We start from the raw sequence: 25285 nt of genomic DNA, 5'->3' as shown, positions 1-25285 counted from the left end.
ATACACGTGGTAAAAATCAAATTGGCGACTACAATGATATTCACATCAGGCATTTCTATGCTATCTTGTCTATTGCTCTGAGCATCTACATTATACATATATACTTAATATTAATCATATTCATATAATAGGTAGGTAGGTAAAAAGGCACCACATCTATCGATTTTTGCAAACGACAATAATAAAAGTGACATCAGATCGTGATACGAATATCTAAGATTTTATCTAACTTGATAGCAACAAACGTTAAAAATTCAAAATGTCTAGTCAGGAAATCATTGTACAATAGTATAGTATGGTCGTAGAACTGCAAAATAGATAGATCTATAGAATCGTCTTTTAACTATGGATGATTAATGATACGTATAATAAAGCTTTGAAACGTTTAAAATATAACCTTGACACGTCAACCGAGATGAGAATGAATTTGTTACAATTTCCTTGAATGTTAAAAAATATATGAATTAATCGCAATTCAATCATAAGTATTAAAAACAAAAACAGATTGTAATCTCACCATTGAATTAGTAATAATTAATTATATTTTATCATGATTAATATGTCGGCAAGTACTATCACACTACATGCAAAAATATATACATCTTTTCTTGAGATTCATCATGTATGTAGGTGACCAAATGATAGATATTGTTTATAAATTAATTTTAGGTAAATATTATCTTATCAATATTATTCATTGTTTAGATGATTACGAAATTACATCCATGCATGATAAAATAAATTCAATCTTAAATGAACAAAAATGAAATCTTTAAGCCAGAGATGAAAAAAATATCACACGCTTTATATTTGAAATGATAAAAATAATAATAATGGGCGCGTAACTATAGACGAAAAGGAAAAGAAGACGATGTTAAGATATGCACAATTCTTTAAATCTTTAATAGGCATTAAATTTAAAATATTGTTATTGTTTGCACGCATGGGCAAACAGAATAATGGTTTGGGCTTCATTTTGATTATTACAAAATTAATAACTTTTAATAATATTAATAGATACCGATGGTACCAACTTGATGGAATTCGTTGAAGATGCCGAAAAGCGAAACCCGGGTCGCCAAAAACGACTCAAACGGAATAGTACAAAACTTAAATCTATTAGAATTTTAATAATTTTTATTTCAATGCTTTCAATTTTATGCAATCAGGAAGGGCGGCTTAACAAAATTTACCATGTGTCACTGACTTCCACATTTTCCTCACCTAGGTACTACTAATAGTTTCTCGTCGCTTCAAATTTAGAATAGCGCACTTTCCAGACACATTCCCCATACCCAGACACTCCACACATTGAATCTAGCGATAAAAACTTGGTCTGCAAGTATAACTAAGGGTGTCACCTATCTGTCGCGCGTGACTAAGCAATCATAATTATTAGGATTGTTAGTGTCCGTTTGTGTCGTCCGCGCTGTCTTGTGTTTCAGATATGCTACATTGAAATAATAAAGCAAAAATTAGAAAGCCTAGATAGTTGCATACATTTATTAATGCCACAAGTCTTCCAGTGACCACTTTGTCTTGAGTGTTATAGAATACCGAGAGGAGTGGGACCAACCCGTTGAGAAGGCTGTTCGACAACCAAATCATCCGGGTCACGATCATCAGTCATGAGGTCTTGATGAAGACTAAGAATTAATATTCAATTTAACAAAGTAATATTAGTAGTTTTTCCGTTCCTGGGGTGTAGTGTAAAATAAAATAATTGTTATCGCGGAAACTTTTAATTTTGGTTAATTACGAAAAATTGGAATATTATTATCGCAAATATTTCATAAGTTAATGGTACCTACCGAACGTTTATGTCGCCCACTGTAGCAGCACACCATGCTTTTGCCTATTGATTGAATTTATTTTATTACGTTTAACAATCTTCAAGTCCACAAGTCTGAGAACTACGAGAAATTATACAATAATTACAAGATAAAAATAACTTTTTATATACCTACAACGTTTTTAAATTTTCTGTTGAATTATTATGCTCAATATGCTCAAACTTGTACTTGATATGAAGTAAATAAAAACAAACAGAGAAGTTAAAGTCCCTCCACCAAACCCGCCCCGTACCACCCTCGGTCTTAATCGAGAGTATCACGGGACCCGTCAATTGGTGATGTGAAGCATCTAAGAATTGGCCTGGAAGTGTCCTGGGAGAAGATGCCCAAGACTTAGATTGCTACGCTCAAAGTGAGTTTACTGAGTTTACTCTAATGCAAAGTGCCAGGGAGAGAAAAAGCACATGGAAATTACTAAAAAGAAAATGAAGCTACTTGTTTATTAAATTAAAGAACGAAGCTAAAAAACAAACAAATATAGAATACTGAAATGTCATTTTGACATTTCATTTTGATTTCCATAGTAACGCACGTATATATTAATAATTTAGTTGCTAGGGCCACCCCCTTAGCAACCAATAATAGTCGTTTACTTTTTACGGATTTTTCTGAAATAACTTTCCATACAAAACAGAATTAACTGAAAATGAATTCAATTCTGCTTAAAGATGGCTAAAAGTATTAAAAGAATGCATTGGCATCGTGTTCTGATATATTTTGAAAGTTTTAAATGTCTAGCAAGTCGGGAAGTTAGTTAAAAATCGATTGCAAGATTTGTACTGGACAAACAACCACCGGACAAACATCAATACGAGCTAATAAAAACGTTGTAAAAAATCGATATAGGTATTAATTGACATGTCTTTATATCTATTATCTAATAACAATAACTCTCATGCGAGTAGGTATAATGTTATGTTGTAGAAAAATCGACGTCAGTCGGTGATTCTGTCCGTAGAAATGATTATACCTACATTAGGGTTTAAAAATGAAAATAAATATTTCACCGTCATATCTTTCACTATCAAAGAATTATTCGAATATTATAAAACCACCTAGCTAGAACAATATAATTAGATAAATGTACGTAGATAATATGATATTATTTGAATTGTCATTTTTCAAGTTTTAGAAAAATCGACTTGCCGCAAATGGCTTTAAAATTAGCTTTAAACGTCAGACAGATAAATCATTGTCGACTTTTTATTCCATCTTCAAAAATGTTCTGAAGAATTTCGAACTCTAAATCAACCGTTTGGCTTTTTCGAACCTCCTCTTTTGGTTCATTTTTGAATGTAAGCCAAACGTGACGAACAACACAGATCTATTTTTATATATACAATCAGGCGTGGAAACAGGACAAGTTGGTCAAATGAAATCATAATTTCATATTTTCTCAGACGTGTTTTTCAAAATTATGTATGTTCAATAATTAGAATTGTACATTCTTAAATCTTGTGAATTATTCGTTGAATAAAAGAAATGGTTAATTAAAAATTATTAGCAAGTTCAAGTAAGTCACATCATAAAAATATTGGTGAAAGCCGTGACGTCGGTTAGTAATTAAAGTAGTAGGTGCCTACTTTGATTTAATAAACAAAAATCGATTGCCAAAGTAGCTTGATTGCGAAGAGTGCTGATGAGCAGGTATTAAAAAGGCCAATAGTTAAAATTTGTCGCAATTAGTACGTCGCCTTGTAGCATAAAGGATAAATGCGCGGACAGGGCGTAAACCCAAGAGATGCAGAGTTCGATTCCCTGCCGGGGAGGCTTACTTTTTTCAAAAAAAGATTTTGTCTATTGGTTATAATATAAGTGTTTTCAAAATTATGTATGTTCAATAATTGCATACATTGAGAAATCGGTTAATTACAAAGAGTATTAATGAGTAAGAGTAGTAATGCATAGTACTAGACCGGCTCTCAAACTTTTTAAAGCCACAATCCTTCCCGTCGTATTACCATAAAAAATCTACCTACCTACTTATACTTATTATTTTATAATTATTATAATATTTTTTTTAATATTTTATGGATCATGAATCACGTTTTCTCTAACTTTGTCTACGTTTAGGTAGGTATATCTGACGAGGTAACCAAGTGTCACATATTATGTAAGTACCTACACATAGGTAAGTACATACATTTTACAATTAATACATAGGTGGTTCTTAACCGGTGCACCGCTAGCTTGTTGCAAGTGCACCGCGAAAAAAATGATAAAAACAGACAAATACGCGAAATAGTAAAAACCGAAAAAGTCATTCGCGAAATTATGAAAGCCGACGAAAGATTTAATGTGATTTCGATTGGGCCGAATCGACTTTAACGAAAACATTGCCGAGGGAATTATTTCCGCTATAACAGAACATTTAACTTTATTGGAAGAAAATATTGCATATTACATATAGAAAATTATGACTGAATACGACATCCATTTACTACGATTGATATGTCGAGTTGTGAATTTTCGTACCAAGAAGAAGAAGAATTGGTCACATTATCAACGAAAATTAAATTTTCTAAAATAACTATGGAGGAATTTTGGATTTCTGTCCAAGACGAATATCCAGCTCTACATGAGGGGACTGAAAATCTTGTTACAGTTTTCAACATTATATTTGCGTGAGCTCGGTTTCTCAACAATAACTAATATAAAAACTAAAAAACGAGAAAAACATTACGAATGCATATAGGTATCTTTTCTTTAATATTTTTTTCTTTGACATTTATATTATCTGTTTATGTCCAAGTTATGTCCTCTTTCTTTGTTTTCTTACCGTTTGATTTTGGTGCACCGCAATTTTTTCTTAATATCAAAAGTGCACCGTGACTTCGAAAAGGTTAAGAACCACTGACATAGGTAGATGTAAACATGAAATTTCGTTCAAAGACCTTTTTAAAAAAATGAATTTTAGTAATATATTTTGAATCAGTCAATATTTAATAGCTAGCGACCCCTTAGGTATAAATGTATACCTCATAGTTTGAATGCATATTTTATTTTAAATAAAATAATAATTTTAATTAACTATTTATTTTATTCAACGAATAATTCACAAGATTTTAAGAATGTACCTTTCTTATTAGCATGTAGGTATTAAATGAGCAGGTATTAAAAAGGCCAATAGTTAAAATTAGTCGCAACTAAGCATGGCAGTCGCAGCATACTGGTAATGCACAGGGCGCGATACCCAAGAGACGCAGGTTCGATCCTGCCGGGTGTCTTACTTTTTTCAAAAAAGATTTTTTTCTATTGGCTATATTTTCTCATGATTGTTTTCAAAATTATGTAGGTATGTTCAAAAGAATAATTATTGTAAAAAATAAAAGTGTGTTCAATGAATTGATTAAAGTAAATATTCTCAGTTCCATTACTAGGCAACTTCAATGGTTCAATTTTACAATTTTATAATAAGAAATTATCATTTTAAATGAAATGTAAAATAATTTACTAGCTGGTTTCAAAACCTATGGACGCATGATATTTTACAGAAATAAACATAAACACTTATGACAACGTCATTTTATTATTATGGTGTTATTATGGTGCCAAATGCATCCATATAAAATCGGAGATATCGATTCGCCGAGAAAAACACAATCCAAAGAGAAGAAAATAACACCGAAAAAGCCCCAAGTCTTAAGAATGCTGTTCAATCGACAAGCTTTTTAGTTTATGGCTAATCTACACACGATCTTCCTAGAATGAATAGGCGTCCTTAGCACGGATTTCAAATTTATGTCTTACAAATTCAAATAACTCACCTACAGCCGATCGCCATTTAAATATTGAACAGTGTTGCCAATTTAAATAATGAACAAAGAAAATCGAAACAAAAATGTTCATAGGTATTAGGGCTTTCCCATCAAACCATTTTATAAAACTTCACGGCTAAAGGAAAATAATATCCATCTCTATAATATTTACACCATGAACCTACATGTCAATTTCATACATCAAATTACGAATTAAAAGTAAATTATCCAACTATGAGTGTAATTTTACTATCGAAAGTTTCGATCGAAACCCTCTAGGATAGTTTGTCAGTTAAGGCTATACCTCAGTTGAGGCAGGCTCTAACAAGATCGTGGCTAGGCGATGTGCGGATTGCGGGTCGTGGGTGCAAATGACGCATGCCGACCGAAATACAATTTGTCATATAAATCCAACATGCATCCATTTAATGTTCTATTAGTAACAATAATAATATATTCATTGACATGTTTTCTTTTTAAAGTAAATGGGTAACATTTTTAGTCATCTTTACACGATTTAAGAATTAATACCCCCGTCGCCATCACGAAACAAATTGACGTGTTCACGCCTTGACGTTCGGTCTCCGAGTGCCGGCGACTCCAAAATTTCGTCGCGCCTATAGTTGAAAATTATTTACCGTTTCACTGAAGTATCGCCAAAGATTTGATAAAAATTCAACTCAACAATAATTAGAAACTGATGCAACTAACATTTTCCAATAACTGAGAATAGAACGTTTTCAAAATATTTAATACCTGCTTAATTGACGATTATGTTGTTGCATATAGTATAAAAACACGGTTGTATTTTCAGTTTCTCTTCTCATACATTTGTAATGCTTATATAATTATTAGGTACTTACAATTTTTTTTAGGAACTAATAATTTTCCATATTATCCAATAATTGATATACTTACTTACTCTATTGTGACGATAATAATACGTATTAAATATACTTAGGTCTTTTTTAGAATACTTATTAGGTACGTATTAATATACTATTATAAATTACAAACATTTTTACAATTTATATAGATAGCGATTCCAATTAAAATTGTATGACATTAATTCATTTTACTCTATCTGCTGCTATTATGACAAAAGGTAAATTGAAGCGCCTAGTTTCAAATCCCCCTAAAACAGGTTTTGAAAATTTTTAGGTAAGATATGTATTTAGATGGATATTTTTGTTACCTATATGATGGTCAAAGATTGAACTTTATAAAATGCCTAAAACCGTCAATACGTATGGTCAAAAATTAGGGTAAATTTCAAAACCCGCTAAAATGGTTGGGTCTGCTTTTCAAATGCCCCTAAAATGGAAAACCAAAATACTCTTTAGAATGTAACGAATTAAAAAATAAATACATAAAGTTCACAGATTTAATATAATAATATGAGTTTTTCACATTTTTCTCAGAACTACCTAAAATCGTTTTAGGGGCTTTTGAAACTAGGCGCTCAATTATAGTCTTTAATAAGTATTAATTATTTCCTGTAGTTACGCTGTGTCTAGGCATTTTTAACAGTTACTTACAATTACAATTACTTATATTATGTCTCTATGGTTGGACATCCAGTGGTTTCCAAGAGGTACAAAACGTCCGCAAGGTAGACCTAGAGGCCGCTGGATCGATGAAATGATAATGTTCTGCGGAAGTACGCGGCAACGCAACGCACAGGACCGAGAGAAGTGGAAGCAGCTTGAAGAGGCCTTCATCCAGCAGTGGATAGATTCAGGATGATGATGATATTATGTCTTGCATTTCGGTCACTAGATGTGTGTTCGGTCACCGGCGGCTCTCGTGGTGCAGTGGGTAAGGCGCTCGCCTTCCACCCGAGAGTTCCTGGGTTCGATTACCGGTCATGACAAAAACATTTATGTGTTTTTCTCAAAGCCTGGGTGTTTGTGATTGTTCAAAATTACTAACAACCACCTTGTACTAAAAAGCAAGGATATGGTTATTAATGTTATTAATAATTCTAAAAAAAAAAACACCCACCTTAATATCAAGAGCCGTGACAAAAGAAAATATGAATAAATGAAAAATAATTAATAATTCTAAATGAATCCTGTTGGATGTTTATAAAATGTGCCAGTTATATAAAATGTTGTCCTTTGTCATAAAATAATAAATAATAATATAGCAACTTTATGCGCAGGCTAAAATTATGCGTAGCCATAATTCGCTGTTATAAATAATTCTAAAACAATGGTTGTTGACACACCTACGGAGTAGGGTTTCAAAAATAATCGCACGCCTTTAAATGAAATTAAACAATAAAGGGCCTCCTTGTGAACGCTTCATATTATGGAAGCTATTTCAAAAAAGCGTTTGCGTCGATCACGAAGTTAAATTGAGCAGTAAGTAAGTTCAATGTCGATAAAAAAAATCGATTTAGATTGCAGTAAAAATGCATTATATTCAATTGCATACTGCAAACTATAAAGCATCCAGAAATAACATTTCTTCAGGTTATGCTTTAGTTTCCGTCATTTCAATGAAGTAATTTTCTTTATTAAATCATTTTTCTGTGTTTTGTAATCATTAATCTAATAACCCGTTTACACGTGTATGGATTTACTGCTGACAATACGTTTTATCGCGGCCATAACAAGAACATGGACGTGTAAACATATCATATAAGTTGCAAGAGTGCATGAATGAATCGAAAAAAGTTCGGAAGCTTCTGAATTTTCACATGAGAGTTGGGATTTATTCGATATCTGCACATGCGCAGTGGAACGATTGTGGCGAACCGGTTGCCGGTTAAAAAAACGAAGTACACCGTTCAGACTCATGTTGAGGTTAACCGATTTTCATGACCTGTCAAATAGTACCAAAATGACAACATCGCGTCTCGCTTACTCTTATATTGGCGAGACAGTCAGCACACTTTTACGTGTAAACAGTTATTATCGCGATAGTTTAAAATACACACTATTGCGGCGCTATACAGTTAAGTTATAATTATCCAGCAATAAAAAGGGGTAAATAATAATACCAAAAAACTAATTAATTAAATTGGCGCTTATGTGGTAGAAGTCTGTTAAAATGGTTTTAAAACAAAGTTATTTTTTAATATACAATAATTGAATAATTAATTCTATATAGATGTGGGTGTTGGTGTGTTTATGGCTCAAAACAGCTGCTGTCAACATATTTTGTAAATAACTTACTTACTTAATTATTATGAGTTCAAAAAAAAATCTTTTTTAAAACCATAAAAACTAGACCTATTAATTATATCTTCCTACTATTATAAATTTTATCGTATCTTTTTGGTCTATTTAGTATTTACTTTTATACAGTTTACTATTGCATACTTAAAGTCAATGATGTAAACACAATATATTATAGGTAGTACCTACATAGGTATTCCACATATTATTTTAATAACCATTAGGACCTATTTCGTGTGCTTCAATAGGAGTGGTATCATCTCCATCGATAGAAAATATGCTGATTTATTAAAAAATATTTTGGAAACTTGTTTTTCTTAAGTTTTTTTTTATTATTAAAAACACAACATTAAATACTAGAATACATTGTTTTTACATAATATTATGTACTTATTTAAAATAAAAGTCATGTTATTACCGTGACATAAAACGTGTCCAACTCATCTGATAAATAATATTTGTATTAAGTATAAAGTAATTATTTTTTCCTTGACTTAAAGTCATGTACAAATAAACACTTTTGTATGTATATATGTAATTATTTTTTTTACATTACATTCCGTAATATTTTTTATTTACTCTATTCATAATTATCTTTCCTCGAATGTCAGCGATTTCAATGGCGATAGTGCATTGTAGTGTTTTCCATCGAGAATACCTATAGGTATACCTATTTTAAAAATTTATTTTTTGCATTAAGTGCTTTCAGACTCGTATATACCTAAAATAGGAATACAACTATTAAATTAGACAGGTGTGTCAATATTAGTATATATTATATTCTCGATCCACTACTGCTGGATAAAGGCATCTCTTAGCAGACTGCGTTCTTCTCCTCGCCTTTCATTTTCGCTACAAATGATTACCGCGTCGGTTTAACGAGTTCTTAATGTATTGTAATATTTCTTGGGTATCTACCACTTGGTTATGAAACCAGCAATGCTATGTTCTTCGAGTAATGTGTCTGCTCATATCCACTTCAAGAGAACACTTTATTTTACACACGTCATGATATCCAACACTTTTGTTTTGTATATTTCCCATTTATATTTAGTTTTCGACCGATACGCGTTATTTTCAACATGCATCCCCCTGTAGCTATTTAAATTTAATATAGATACATGTTTGTTACTTTTACATATGACCGTAAAAAATATGAAGTTGCACTTAGTCACTTTGGTACCGAATCTTTTCTTTCGATAAAATACCGGTATCCCTATTGGACAAGCAATAAGCATCATTTTGATACCGATATTTTGGCATCGATACTTTCATTCGATATACCTGCCCCACTGTCCTACCCAAGCGGTGTTGGACGAACACATTAGTTAGACACTTTACGCTTCAGAGATACTCAGAAGTTACTCCTGAATATTTTATTCAAGCGTTAACATTAATACCAGGGAACTCAGAAATAATGGGAACTGAAATATTAAACGGGTAAGGCGATAGCAGGTAACCGACTCGAGCAAGGAAGAATCCGGGTTAAACTTACACACGTGTCAAGAATACGTTATACGTCGAATACTGAAAACTGCTCTCGGTTTATGCATTTACGCTCATTTAATGTTGGTGTATCACACACACTATTGCACGTACATAATGCGTGCTTCATTCTCGTAGGACACTCACACATTCAAAAACCCTGCATCAACATGCAGCGTATTAAATATATAGCCTGTCGGTATTCTATTTATTATCTGTTCTGTGGTTAATACAATCTCTAGTGGATACGGGTTCAAGTTCCGTGGTACATGGTAATTTTTTCAAACCTTTTTTCTATTGTGTATAATGTATATACTATCTGAGTTGTTTTCATAAAATGTATGTTATGTGTAATATTAGTGTACTGAAAAATTGCTTAGTTTCTTAATTGGCTACGATTACCTATATTATTTAAATATCTTACGATAGGTGAATGACATTTACATTATTATTTTAATTTTGATGTAAGATAATATAATATTCTCAAGCTATCTTCACGTAAATTTGTACTGAAAAAAACAGCGCCATTGTGTTTAAAAGAAGGATGCCATTATTTATTTGCAGCTAACATTTTTTTAGGCAAAATAGGTTATTCACACGCAATATTTTAATGGTCTTAAAGAAGTCGTTCCAACTTTCAACTGTTTATCGTTTTGTAACAAATTAAAATATTATGCGAAACAAAATAATACGTATTGTTGAAATAGGGTTACTCCAAAGATGTTGAAGGAAATCTTCTCGTATGGAGATGGAGAGTAAAGTGATGAAAGTGATGGTGAAAAAGAGAGTAACCAATATTCACTTGGCACATAATACAATAATCACAATATCACTCACGTCTAGGGAATCCAATCCCGAGCCAAAATTCTGATCCCGGGATTAGCTTTTTTCCATTGTTAATATAAAAAATTTATATTTACAGATAAAATTGATAAAATCGGTCAACAATAAATCTAGTATAGTTTATACTATTTAAGACATTTATTGTTAATATTGTATACGTTCAATCTTGGAAATACATAAAGTAAATAATATTGGAATATAAATAATAATGTGAATTTAATATGAGATTGCTGTTTCTGATAGTAAAGACTTAATGAATGGGTTAGCGAGATTTAAAATAGTAAAGGAAATCATGGTGTACTGGCCTTTCCGCTTCATAAATCTAATTAGTCAGCCAAATATGGAACTGCCGTAAAACGTATGAGATCACGGTGGAATTACTTTGTTTATAGTGCGAAGCATTGTTTTTTGCAATCTTTCTCAATTTTTTAAATTTATGTGAAAAAATAAAATGAATCGGCAACTTACACATGGGTATAAATCAAACTTCATTCAAACTCAGTTTATTTCTAGTGTTGTTATTATGTTATTAAAAGTATTTTTTTCTGTTATTATTTCTTCATAAAAATTGATAAAAAAGTCAATCTCGAAAGTTTCGGAGTTATGTTTATCAATCCCGGGATTCATATGCATGGAAAATAGCTCGGGATCCCGGGATTGGAATCCCTACTCACCTCAAATCGAAATTTCAGCATTTTTATAGAGAAACCACAGAAGGCTCCACCTCGAAGAAAATTCAACATTTTTAATTTACTTACACAGTTAATATAAGTATTTAATTTAGTAAGTATTGAAAGATCGAAACTTTTTAGGGTTTTCAGTGAGAACAGATTCTAAGGTTGAAGAAAATCCACATTGAAAGTACTGAAGAGGATGAATGGAAATAAACCTTTTTATACAATAAAAATTAAAAATCGAGATGTATCTATATGACTCACATATTGTATTCGGTTAAAATTAAATTCCACCTGTGCATCCCTTGTACTATGATGGTGCAGTTTAATGGCAACGGGTCAAAGCTCCGTACAAAGCTTCAGAGAAACCAGACTACGCTCGTGGCCAGGCAAATACTGTAGAAATGAGAACATACCATGACACCTCTTCTCATAGGAAAGTTGAAGATGTGATGTTGGTGTTGATCTGACAATTTACTACGGATGTAGAATGTTTCAACCTGACCTGTCTTTTCTTCTAGTCTGCCGGAATCATGGTGGAAGGTTACTAACTATGTATGTACAATATAGTGTGTATATGCTAGACTGCTAGAGCAACGGGTTTCTGGCATGATTAAGAAAAACACACGATAATGTTGAGCTATAGTGATTCCTGGGCATGATGTCGAAATGGTACAAGTAAGGATCGGTATAATAGCTTCTTAGAAAAAAGCTCATTATGACGGCATGTCTCATGGGTCTGGCGGAAATCAAATGGGTGATAGATTATTATTATCGTAGCCATGACCGAAATTTGGAACTCAGAATGAGAATGGTTAGATTTTATGTGTTTTCAATCCTATTATAAGAGATGGAGGCGTGGACACTTACAGAAACAACGCTCAGAAAACTTGAAGCTTTTGAAAAATGGGTGTGCAGATGCATTCTCCGTATCAGCTGGAGACACAGAGATATAGATGTCGAGGATGAAAAAGACCAAATAAATAATCTGACAAATAAGAATAAGAAAGTTGGCATATTTTGGCTACATCATGTGGCATCTTAAGAGATATCAACTGCTATATTCTATCATTTAAGGGGGTAAGTGAGGTCCAGGTAGAAGAATATCGTCATGGCTCAAGAGTATCAGACACTGGTTTGAGCACAGCACTCCATCCCTGTTTAGAGCGGCGATGAACACGAAGAAAGTGGCCGAACTCATCGCCGACGTCCGATAAGAGGAAATAAAAATTCCTTCGAAGAAACGGGAAATGCAAAAGTAAAGATAGTAGGTAAAATATTCTATTATTGTTGAAATCGAATGATTCGCCAATTTTGAATATAGAACTAACTATATAATTGATTTGCTGCAAAGCTGTTTATCTACTATGTATAATAATCAGTTAGATACTATTATTTGGTATAATTTATTCAATTTTACAAAAACCTGCCAATTTGGCACATAAAATTATTGACCGACGAAATCGTTATAAAAAAATAACAATAGCAATTTATTGGATAATAACTGATATTTGAATTTACAGAAAACCCCAATTATGTAAAACTGTACAATAATTTTAGCGATAGCCATATATTTTGGCAACACAAAATCATATGCGTCGTTATTATAATAATATCCCTATTTAATATGTAGCTGTTTAAAAAATGGGTTTTTTTATGTTGGACCACATTTTGACAATGAAAAATTAGTTTTCATTTAGTACCTATAATATATTCAACACTTTTGTATCAAAATATTATAGAATTAGTCATTGCAATTATTATTATATTAACAATTATTATTGGCATGATATAATATTTTGACATTCAACATTTGTAATAAAATAATATCAGAGACATACATGTTAGAAAAAAATACTAGATATTTGAACCGAATAGGACTTCAATAGCTTAACCGATTAAACCACCGAATCAATAATTACATATTAAGTACATAATATCGTCACCACAATACTACAACTAGATAACTCTGATTTGGTCATTGTTGGGAAAATGAAATTTAAACTTTACTTGATTAGCATAGATCTAGGCTAGAATTATTATTTAAAATACAAATGGAAAATTATGCTAGTCTAATTGGGAACATATATATTATTTTGAAGACAAAAAAAGAAAAGTCACCTTCCACTGTGCCTAAAGCGAAAAATGTTCAATCAGTGTGTGCTTCCCGTGATCACATGTGCGTGTGCAACATGGTCCCTAAGTAAAAGAGAGATCCAGAAACTTAGAGTAGCACAACGTGCTATGGAGAGGTGCATGCTGGGCATAACGCGAAAGGACAAAAAGAGGAATGAGTGGATAAGGAAGCAGACAAGGGTTTGCGATGTAATAGAGTTTATTAAAAGCCTTAAATGGAGATGGGCTGGACACATATCTCGAAGAAGAGACAATCGTTGGACAAATATAGTCATCCAGTCGTATCCAAGAAGTACAAAACGTCCGCAAGGTAGACCTAGAGGCCGCCGGATTGATGAAATGATAAAGTTCTGCGGAAGTACGTGGCAACGCAACGCACAGGACCGAGAGAAAAGGAAGCAGCTTGAAGAGGCCATCATCCAGCGGTGGATAGATTCAGGATGATGATGATATATTATTTTATTTATTTAATGAAATAATTAATTCCCATTAACTTCAGACTTACCTAGTTTTATAATTTTGTAGAGAAGGAAATGTGGAATCATATTTTTTTTTCTTTTCTTTCGACCATGTCCGATCCTAATAGGATCATATGGGCCTCCACAGAGTAGAGGTTTGTATTGACAAATTTTGTTTTTTACGAGAAATGGATGTCAGCCACTTGCTCAACCTATTAGGTCCATACCCTGACACACACAAATTGAAAAACAATATGTGTACTTGCCAGACCCAGGATTTGAACCTGGGACCCACGGCGTGATAGTCCAACGCTTAAGCCGCGCGGCCACCGTGGGCGTTGGAATCATATTTAATAGGTACCTATCTCAAAAACAGTGAAAATCTAGTTGTAGTATTGAGGTGACGATATAAATATTCTAACCATGAATTTAATGTGTTATTTCAAGTTTCATTAATATTGGTATTACCTTCGTTTAATGGTATCTTTAATTCACGACTGCCAGATCTCTCCGAATTGACATTCGTTGCAATAATGCACTTGCCAATAATTTTATAAATAAATTAAATTCTAATATTAACGGAATTTAAAATATATAACGCCAAATGGAAATGTTCAGTATTAGGTATAAGTACATATTTTTATCGGTGGCTTAAAAAGGTAAATCTCACAGACCGGAATGCGATAGACGTAAATTCAAACCACGTCAAGTATAAATAGTTTTCTAGATTTAGGTTTCTGAATGTTGTTCCTAATTACGTATGTTGAATAGATAATGTTGTTTTCTTCAATCGTGTGTACGTTGTTTACTTTATAAAATTATTATTGTAATCTTTTCAAGGGATCGAGTGTTTACTTGATGGTAATTCATGATAATAATACGTTTTTTATTCACATGCTGAGCTTTACGTTTTAGAATAATATTCGACCGTGTTTAGGAAAAAGGACGTGACCCTCACATTTTACATGAGGGGAAAAAAACGTTTTTTGAATGATTTATTAAAAAAAAAAATAGTCATATAAAAATAATTAATAAAAAAAGGGTGCATGATGATTGATAAACCGGTGTAATATTTTTTCGATCTAACAATAATTAAAGAAGTTATTACAGAAAAATTATCAAAATTGAGTGTAAATGCTTTTTTCCTTAAACTAAAACTTAATTAAAACCTGAATTTAGATAATAATTTGGCATTTGCGGCTTACTTCCTTTTTACAGAACGTGTATTTATTTGTATACATTGTTAATATCTAATAAAAGCACTTTTCGAAAAATCGAGGGTTACGCCCCTTTTCCTAAACAACAGTCGAATGTAATATTCAATGTTGTATATGTATGGTGTGGTAGGTACTCACACTTCATAGAGTTCACCACGTGAGCCACGCGAGTCGTCAAATAATTTCTGTATTGGTATTTATTGATAAACTCATTTTGTAAAATATAATTCTAAGTTTGTTTTTTTATATAAGTAAATCAGTCCGTTATAGACAACGACTGATATCTTTGGCGACTTGTGCAACCTTAGGTGCATTATATATACTGCATTTACGATAAAAAATATTTTTCAATAATACGCCATCTATTCGGGACATGTCGTTTGTGCCGAAAATCATAAATATGTCGTCTGTTTTTGTTGCTAATGAATAGTGGCACATTTATGCATCGTTTAAAGAGGCGATAAAATTGTGTCTCTTTTGACCTGTTGGGACTTTGTTTTCCTAAAGTCGCAGACTGCGTTTTATTTTATTTTTTGAATTTATATCAGATAGCGCATCTTATTAATTAACCCTTTGACTGGTGCAACATTGCAACGGAAATTTTAATCCTCACATGTTTTAGACATGTACATGTTGTTAATTAATTTAAAACGCTTGCTTAGTAACCTTGTGACTACTACCTTAGTACATATATAATTTTTTTTAAATATAAGATATGACTTGCGTCGCGGTTCAATTGATGATCTACTATTGTATTTATTGCGAATTTCACAAAGCTGATAAAACCGATAAAGAAATTTTAATGACACTATTTTTATGAAACATTAAAAATCGTAACATTTTGAGTCCATATTCCGCAAACACAATATAAAAGTATTAAGAGTTGAGAGAAGTATTTTTCTTTTAGGGAATTAATTCGACTTGTTGACATTTTGAACACCACTAATAATCGAAAAAACCACAATTATTAATATAGGTTAGGGAGAGCTTGTTTTAACATTTACCATAGAGATAGGATTTATATGAGCAAGGAAAGCCTTTTCCCCAGATTGCCACGAATAAAAAACGTCTGAAATTTTAAATTCATTTTTTTTTGAAAAGTTATTTTCGAACAAAAACCAGGAAAAGGAAATACTAGTCTTCTCGTATCTTCCATTATCGGCGTGATTTTTACTTTGTCGTCCAAATGGAACAGTGAATCTGCACTCGTACCAATCACAGAGGTTCTTAAACCACAAAATGCGGTGTCTTAATCTTTCTTTTCGTGTAAAAATCTTTCAAAATGAAGCCGATGTGCTGCATTCTATAACTTTGATGTTACACATAATTTTTCGCCATTTTTCCATACGTTTGAGTATGCTATGAAATGAAGATAAATTTATATCACAGAACAGATTAATAAAACAGAAATACGAAAGTCCGTCAGAGAGTCAGTTTGTTTTATTACTTAATGACTGTAAGGCGACCAAAAGCAAGAAATACAAAGCCTCCTGGTATATCCTCAAATATTATATTGAATGCGCGTTTCGTTTACGCGACAAACTTTAATGCAAGTATATTATGATACAGACATATTATAATGTATCTCATATTTCTCCACATTCGGGAATCGTACCTTCTTACTGCCACACCAAAAAGGTACCCCTCTTATTTTTGTATTCCCTGGTCTATGCAGCCACATCTTCAAGGCCTCAACTCTTCGTGACAACTCCTTGTTCAGCATTCAAGGCTCTGTGTCATAGAAAAGGTATAATAAAGGAAATATTGCATTTTATTTTAATTAGCCACGTTTTATTATATTTTGGGCGCCCTATGCAGTGACGTCCCTAGACAAAATGCCGCCCCCTTTTTATACGGTAATTTTATAATCCTTTCATGATTCCAATATCTAAGAAATGTGTTGTATGAGTACAATACCTAGTAACAAAACACTTAACACTGAAAACAAAATTAAATCGTTAATGAGGAGTGGCAGATGGGACGCTCTGTAAGAGAGGGGTGCATCTTCAGTTTCGGCGGCGAACGCGATTTCCGTGCGTACTGTTTAATAGATCAGACTGTAATTATCCGTAAACCTGCACGTGTCGTTTCTGGTTACCAAGGATGCTGAAGAGCAACATAAGTAAACTAGACATCGCGAACACGATAAAAAATTACAGTCCTGTTAAAACTTTTATGTTAATTAAGTAATACATTTTATTTCTAACCAGTGATTTTTTTTAATGAAAAGGTATTTTCCTTATTATTAAATTTAAGTAGCTATGTCTATCTATGTTTACCGAATTTGTGTGTGAGCCAGAGTATGGACTTAATAGGTTGAGCAAGTGGCTAACATCCATTTCTCGTAAAAACAAAATCTGTTAATACAAAACCTCTACTCTTTGTAGGCCCATATTTCGTCACTGTTCTGGCAGAAGAAACTAATTCGAAAAAATGACATATTGAGTTAGTACCAAAACGTTCCTTATTTCAAACATTACCGTCTGGAAACCTTCTTAATAAATACACAGTCTTTATTTTAAAGTCATCCTTTTTACGATTACTTAATAAACTCAACAACTTCAAAGTCAAATTACTCAAAACTAGTATTCTCCGGTTAGTGTGTTCTGCCAGAACAGAGACGATATTATGATCTCATTAGGATCGGACATGGTAAAAAAATTATACATACCTACTTACCTATTATTTAATAATTAACAAAGAAAGAATTGACGATGACTGTATAGTTTATTGAAATATATTATACGATCCTCATATTACATTGTAACATAATATAAAGATGTTTCTTTTTATTTGCGTGAAAATTCCAAAATATCACAAGGCATTGATTTATTGATAGGTATATGAAACCCTCATATCATACGTAGTTTTGTTTTTACTGCAGTATCGTTTGTATGCGTAGATTCATGTGTGCTGAATTAATCAGAAAAATTGGCAAAAATATTTAAGACATGAAATGTAATGTTTTCACTGGCAAAAATTATTTCCATATCGTATAGTTTTTTAATAAAATTCTGTCAGGTTTGAAAACTAAATACAGTAATAGGCGAACAAGAGTAATAAATAAATTAAATCGGCCATAAAAGTGTCATTCTGGAGATTTAAGAGATACGTCTAGACTTCCCATACAAATTAATAAACGCACATGAGTATCACGTATACATAAATGCACTCATGCAACACGCTTCGCGATTTTTCATTCATGCATTGATTAATTTGTTTAAATAAATAGAGAACATAATTATTAAAACTCTTTAAAGATGTTTATCAACTAAACGTATCAAACTGGCATACTAATATTAATATTATAATCTAATATTAATATACAGAATGTCATGATGTTTATGAAACTGTTTTAAAAAAAAAATGTTATAGGTACTTGCATATTATATTATTTTTATCTTCAGTTCTTTGACATGTGAGTAACTCTTGTAACAACCATATGATACGTAATAAAATTACATGTTTGACTGGAAAATTAAATAATTTAGATGCTGAGGATTTGACCGGTGAAAAGTTGAATAAATCGATTTCAAAGTTAAACTAAACATAATTAGTTGTTTTCAAGATTTTGTAAATTACGTTTGATCTATAAAAAAAAATAATGTGTCTTTGAGTTAATTATCATACAATGTAACTTTAACCTTATATCACGCATAAATTGATAGGTATGTGACAGTGGCGAGGGGTGGAAGTAGGCTGTTAAGATTCGACATAATAAATAGTGCACACTAAACTTTATCGGTCAAATGTATTTATTTTCATTGAACTAAGAATACAATTTACAGATTGTACTGGTTAGTTTTTAAAATTCAATTAAAACCTGTCTAAACCAAACAATAATATTTTAGGTATAATATGGGCGATCCGACAAAAATAGTCCACATTTTTTCAGTCATTCTTATTTTGTGTTCGCTGAATTAAGAATAGGTACGTATTACAGATGGTGTTGGATAGTTTTTTTTAATTCATAAAATCCTGCCTAAACCAAACCATAATCAATAACAAATATTCTTCTATTTATACAATATCTAAAATTATGTACGGTTTAATTATATAATTTTAGATATTTTGTAGGTAAACGGATATTTTTTGACTAATGTCTATTATGGCTTGGATAAAGAAGGGTTTACTTGAATTACAAAAAATAACAAACACTATCTACACATTGTATTCAATAAAAACAAATACGTTTGACTGACAAAATTTAGTGAGCACTATGTATGTCGGATCTTAACAGCCTACCTCTACCCTTCGCCACTGGTATGTGATGAGGTGAAAACTACTGAGTCTTGACTTGATACAAATGAATTTGCGACTCGAAATGATTTTCAGCTAATTTAATAACAGGTCCTAGTAGATGTTTTTCAAATTCACTTTCATATACTTAGCTCACCTGCATAGAAAAGATCGTATCTCTCAAGCAGGCTTTCATAAACATTTTAAATGTTGCTGTTGGTCACTATCGACGAGCGCAATTTTCAAAACAGTCAATTTTGATCGGTAAAAGTTACACACTAAACTGGGAAGCTAACAATTTTCAAAAAAACTACAATGTACGGTGCATCGCACCAAGACGTAGTGAAAGATCGATGTATAAGCAAATACACGTAAAGATGAATCCAATATCTGATATTTAAGATCAATTACTAAATGCTTGGACTGCAAAAGGGGCAAAGAGCAAATACCCAGGAGGTGAAATGACCAATTGCAGGATTTGATTGACAAACCGATAGCATCCAATAGAACAAAATTATCACTATCCTCAATCATGAGGGTAACGATGAGGAGAATTAATCAATCTCGGACAGCACATGCATGTAGGCAGATAGAGAAATTGCTTGGAATTAAGTGGTAACGAAAGATGTTAACAATTTTGAAACCTTTAAAATTCTGTAGTTGGCAAATTTTTCTCGTAAACTGACGATTTATTAAACACTCGTAATAGATTGTAAATATATATAATTTTGAAAAACACTTTCTGAGTATATTATAACCAATCCCGAGTTTACGCCTCATCCGTCGCATTTAACCAATATGCTACGGCGTGACATACTAATAGCGACAAATTTTAACTATTGGTCAATTTTAATACCTACTCATCAGCGTTCATCCAAATCAAGCTACTTTGGCAATCGATTTTTGTTTCTTAAATCAAAGTAGGTATATTACTAACCGACGTCGTGGAATTTCTTCAATATTTTTTAGATGTAACTACTAGCACTTGCTAATAATTTATAATTAACTATTTCTTTTATTCAACGAAAAATTCACAAGATTTAAGAATATATCATTTTGATTATTATGATCCTGTATCTCCCGAGTTTACGCCTCATCCGTCTTTTCTATTTTTTCTATTGGTTATAATATTATACTCTCTCAAAAAGTGTTTTTCAAAATTATATATATTCAATAAACAGAATGATATATTCTTAAATCTTGTGAATTATTCGTTGAATAAAAGAAATAGTTAATTATAGATTGTAAATAATCGGCATACAGTATATTTAGTAACCGTGAAGCGAATCTGTGGCACTGTCAGACAGCTAAATCGTTCGGATCACTATCCTCAGTCATGACGCCCCGATTAAGAAGAATAATAAAAATAATGACATGACATAATATCAAAAATGATTATTGATTGCCATTGTTTTTTGACATTTCTAAAAAGGTTGTGTATATTCAATAGTGATTATAAAAATATTGCTAAGCTTGCAAAATAATATTTCGACACACACAAATATCTTTTCGTCAATAACATAAAATTTTATTAGAAAAGTTTCAAAAAATACTACGAATTAATGTTGTAAGAGAAAAACGCAATCAGCAATATTTTTTAATTCTTTGAAAAAAATAGACACATCTTATTTTGCGTACAGGTTTTACTATTATTTTTATAATAAATTGATACTTTTGTAAACTTTCATTAAAATTGGAATTTAACTTAAGTACCTAATAATAACAACGATAATGATATTTTATTAACCCATCTGCATACTTGTCATAACGTTGATTGTTGGCATAATAGTCTGAGAACGTGGTTGATATACTTTAGAGCAGTGTTACCCAAGCGTACATCATAACCCTTTTAGGCACATTAAAAATGTGCAAAAGGTGGAACTATCACTATTATAATAAAGATATTTCTGTCTACAATTTTACCTTACAAAAAACTGTTTAGTTACTTCTTGAAATAATAATTATACCTAATGGCCTATGTGAAACGACACCAAACCCATAACGGAATACAATGTAGTGACCATATACCTACAGTCATGGCCCCCATAAGGGGGGGGGGGGCTGACAGAGCTCTAGCCTAGGGGCCCGGGCTCAGGAAGGGCCCGGTGCGCCGGGCGTGACGAGTCGACTGATAAGTGAGATAAACACAGACCACAAATTTGCTCTAATAGTAAAAAAAAGTCGCCTGCGGTGCTATTTTGGTTCAATAATTATTAGTAATTAAAATATTTGATTGTACGATGCAATTTTAAACTGTGTGTCGATACTCGACAACTCTATAGCCCAAAGACTGTACATATTAAAAATACAAAAAATCGCTAAAAATACACATAAATTTTACCGCGTACACCATGGAAAACGCTACTGTAGCGCGTCACACTGCCTTTACCCTTAGCGATAGGTAGGGGGGCCCGCCAAACATCCTAGCCTGGGGGCCCGCGTCAGGATGTGGGGGCCATGCCTACAGTAGACTACTAGTATGTACTAATGACAATACTATTTAGCAATAGAATCTAGCGATTTAATCAACACACCTAATCAAATCAAATTCCTTGCTGGGTACTAGGTACTCGAATTGTTATTTAAAATAACTCCTATTGTCACTAATTTAATAATAAATAATTAATAGTTATAGGTACATACAATTGATAATATTTGTAGGCATTGGATAATTTTCATGGATCGTTTCATTATAATTATGTGACTGATGAATAAAGTTTTCGTGGCGTTTAGTCGAATCGTGCAAATTAATTGTAGTTTTCTTTTAATTAGTATAATGACTTCGAAATAAATAAATTCCACCAAGACTTGACAGTAAAGTTTACATCAATAAAGAAATTGTGCGTCTATGAATAATAATTTATCTAAAATAATTTGTTATGAATTAATCTATTATTGGCGTTTACGTGGTAGAACTTCATCATCATGGTTTTAAAAACTAAGTTGTTTCTTAATTCTACAATATTTGAGATAGTTATTTGTCTAAGGATGGGTTTATAGCATAAACAACTGACAACATGAAGAACTCGAATATCATATAATTAACATAAAGCAATGTTTTTATAATAATTATGAATTAATTGTGATTCTTTAATTATTATAATTTTAAACTATCAGAAAAGGCATTGGACTAATCCGTGTTAATGTTAATTTATGTATTATATGATACAAAACGATCCTTATTATTGTAATATTTTTATTGCTATATCCACTAGTTTTATAAAAATACTACCTCTCCCTGAAATTTTGAGTTAATAACAATGTTTAAACACTAGGTACGTGTTTCGAATAAAATTAAATATGTCTTAATCAATTAAAAAGATTTAGGGTACACATCTAAATTTAAGACAATATATTGTTAATATAAGTAAGTAAATATATGTATTTAGATACTTTTAATTCGATTGAATATGTTCGGCGTAGACTAACTGTAACTGGTTCAAATCCTGCGTTTGGATTTGAGTCTTCGAGTCACAAAATCTGTTCTAGCGACTTTTATACATATAATTTAATTTTTTCATCATATTAACTGACGTAAAACAGTTAAAATACGCAAGGAAATGTTGTTTAATTTATAAAAAATAGCGTTTTAAAATTAATGTCCAGAGCGCATTTTGCAACTCGACGATTCATTTATTATATTGTTTTCAATGCGTATTTGATTAAGACCAAGGACCCAATGGGTTGAGCTAACTTCAGAGGGTGGCTAACAATCATTCCTGGCAAAAAAAACTGTCAAGCGTTTGGGGTTATATTATTATTAGCTACGCTTCAGCGTAAAGCCGGTAAGGACATAATTTAATTTCTTAATTGTACAATGAACCCAAACCCATATGCTCTTCAAAAATTTACTTAGCTAATCAAGATTAACCACCTATTTATTTACTTAAATTAGAATTTATTTAGTAACATTCAGTTTATTAATAATATTAGCTTCACGGCACTGCTCCATATAAGAGTATATTATGTGGTTTCCTGTGGAATATATTGAATTTAATATTATATACAAAATGAAATAATGTAATCATGTACATATCACTATTAATACTTAATTTGTTTAAAAAAATAATAAAATTTAGCTTGCTCACCCCATAATAAATTAATTTGTTTTGAAAATATTCTGTCACCGAATATTGAGTTAATTTAATGTTTTTGAAAATTAGAATATACAGCGTGGCAAAAAAAAATATATTTAAATCTCAAAACATCCCTTACGAATATATAATATTTATTGATCAAACTCTACTAATGGTTCTTGTTGTTAGCTATCAGCTTTTTCGACTTTTACGCCATCATCAATACAAGATGCATTAGCAAACACGTGCTTTAATAATACATACAATCAAAAGTTAACCGCTTACAGAATAATATTTTACCTTATTTTCTGTCCCAACTGTTTTTATCCACAAAAAAACTCACTAATATCAATCAGTCAAAACTGTTTCACTAGATTTTAATTTTAAAAGAATATAATAAAGCACGACACTAGTTATTATAGTTTAAGAAAATGTTATATTATATTTTATTTATTCATTTCTAAGTATATAATATTTAATGTATAATTATTACTGATGTCTCACAAAACAATTTCTTTTAAGATCTTTAAGCTTTTAACTTTTTTTTAAAAATCGCTTGTATTCAACAAGCTTTCATTGTTTTTGTTTTGGTCCGTGTTAGATCGCGGGTAAATAATATCGAGGTGATGTCTCCGGGCGAAAATCACAACCTTCCTCGTCCACGATCTCGAACTGAATGAAGCTACAATCTTTCGAGTCTCTCGTATTATCTACATTCTACCACTGCTACTGGGAGAAATATATTATATTTTTAATCATTATTCATTATGTATGACAAAACGGGAGGGTTTAATGCAGCCGTCGTGAACATTTTCTCACCTGTGAAATCAGCGATTTTATTCCTGATTCACAAAAATGTAATAATTAATTACAAACCAGAAAGGGATATTACGTCGCTGACAGATTTTTCCTTAAGCGCAAGGTTTTATAGCTTATGATTTTAGATACATATTGGGAGCATCACATTGTTTGTTCTCCCAAAGCAATTAACCAGGAGAGCAATAGCTTGTTCAATTAAATTGCTTTGAATATCGATATATTCCACTCGCGTGAGGTGAGTATATGTGGACGTTATTTTTATCTTCAATCTATTTAGGTCACTCCGTAGACATGACGTATTTGAATTATACTATTTTTATTTAGGTACATATACGTATTACCAATATCTCTTTGTTTATTAAACTTACTTATATTTTTCTTTATGTTTTTCATGTTCACAGCACATTATAAACTGCTGGTTTGTAAAGTTTAGTCCTTAAAGAAGTAACTTTTAATTTAAATCGAGACAAAACAATATTTCATGAGATATTTTCAACACAAAAATATAATTGTTTAATTTCAATAATACTAATTGTAGTGAC

The 25285-nt window shown here is 31.7% G+C and overlaps 1 protein-coding gene across 1 annotated transcript in view; it reads right to left on the bottom strand.

The window, feature by feature from the left end:
* shd (cytochrome P450 family 24 subfamily A member shade) overlaps positions 1-24586 on the bottom strand; it is an 84063-nt gene extending 59477 nt beyond the window's left edge. The window contains exon 1 of the mRNA XM_085957071.1: positions 24225-24586. The gene's annotated coding sequence lies outside the window, so the exon portion shown is untranslated. The remainder of the gene's footprint in view (positions 1-24224) is intronic.
* Between the last annotated feature and the right edge of the window lie 699 nt (positions 24587-25285).

This window comes from Rhyacophila brunnea, unplaced genomic scaffold (assembly GCF_057557595.1).
Source record: "Rhyacophila brunnea isolate RB1 unplaced genomic scaffold, BYU_Rbru_1.0 scaffold_6, whole genome shotgun sequence".
Lineage (NCBI taxonomy): Eukaryota > Metazoa > Arthropoda > Insecta > Trichoptera > Rhyacophilidae > Rhyacophila > Rhyacophila brunnea.
Note: the sequence above shows the minus strand (reverse complement) of the source record. Positions and strands in the feature narration are given on the sequence as shown.